Source organism: Triticum dicoccoides, chromosome 6B, assembly GCF_002162155.2.
Source record: "Triticum dicoccoides isolate Atlit2015 ecotype Zavitan chromosome 6B, WEW_v2.0, whole genome shotgun sequence".
NCBI classification, from domain to species: Eukaryota; Viridiplantae; Streptophyta; class Magnoliopsida; order Poales; family Poaceae; genus Triticum; species Triticum dicoccoides.
In genome coordinates, this window is record NC_041391.1 from 104218346 (window position 1) to 104219701 (window position 1356).

Here is a 1356-nt window from a genome sequence, read left to right on the forward strand (position 1 = left end):
AAGAAATCCTCAAAGTCTTCTTCCAAATCTTCCTCCATGTCTTGATCGCACAAGAAGAGCTCATCAGGCAAGGCACGTGCTTTTGTTGGTAAGGAAATGGATTCAGAGGAGGAGTCTGCTTCGGAAGAAGTGGTGGAGTCTGAGGAGGAGTCCGACTCTGGTGTCGCAAGTCTGGCTCTTGTTACAGCTTACGTCACCAAATCCATCTTCAACACTGAAGACAATGGCTCCGTCACCAACGCTGACGACGAGAACAACTCGACTCCCACCTATTGCTTCATGGCAAGTGGTGCCAAGGTAAACTCTCGCGATGCTTACTTTCAAACATCAAGTGAAGATGACTCTGATGGTGAATCCAAACCTAGCTACAAAAAACTTGCTAAAATTGCAACTGAACAACAGAAAGCTATGGATCATATTCAAAAACTGTTAGACAAAAGCGATGACCTGTTGGACGCGGAAATGACTAAGACTCAGTCCTTAATTGAAGACATAAAAAATCTTCATGTTAAGTACCAGAAACTTGAAGGTCGTCATGAAAGCCTCTCAACATCTCATGAAAAGCTTTCCTACGATTATCTTCAAAGGAAGTAGGAACTTGAGAAATTGAGATCGTATCATGAAGATCTTCAAAAGGAGAACGAGTCACTTCATGCTCAACAGATCAGTCCCACTCAGGAAGGATTTGAACCACCATGTTTAAAATGCATTGAGCGTGATAACGCTGTTTCTGTTGCTGGATGTTCTACTGCCACTGTTGCAATATCTTCAACTGCGGATGTGGTAACTAACCCCTCTACCGAGGATACCACTACTATTGCTGATGAGAATGCCAGGTTGAAGACACTGCTTGAGACAGGGATGTACAAAAGCCTCAAAGGGCATCATACATTATGTGATGTCCTCAAAAAGCAGATTCTGAACCAAAACCCTAGAAAAGAGGGTGTTGGGTTCGAGAGGAAAATGAATGTTGATGGGTCATACTGGAAGCCTGAGCAGTACCCCAAAACCACATGGGTTGCTGCAAAGGAACCTTCAGTAGATCCATCCACCTTGTCTGGTTTCACTTGCGCTAACCCTATTATCATTGATGAATCCTTTGATGCAAACTATAAACTGTTTAAGAATTAGAATGGTGAAGTGTTTGCTAGGTATATTGGTACTAACTGTAGGAATGGACCACCTATGAAGAAGATATGGGTACCTAAAAGTGTTCTTGAGAATCTTCCAGTGAATGTCATCATGACACCACCTGTGAAGAAGACAAACCCCCTACCAAAGGCTTCATATGGTCCTAGAGCTTCATACAGACAGTGGACTCATACGAGTCACCCTAACGTCAATGTTTTGCAGGGA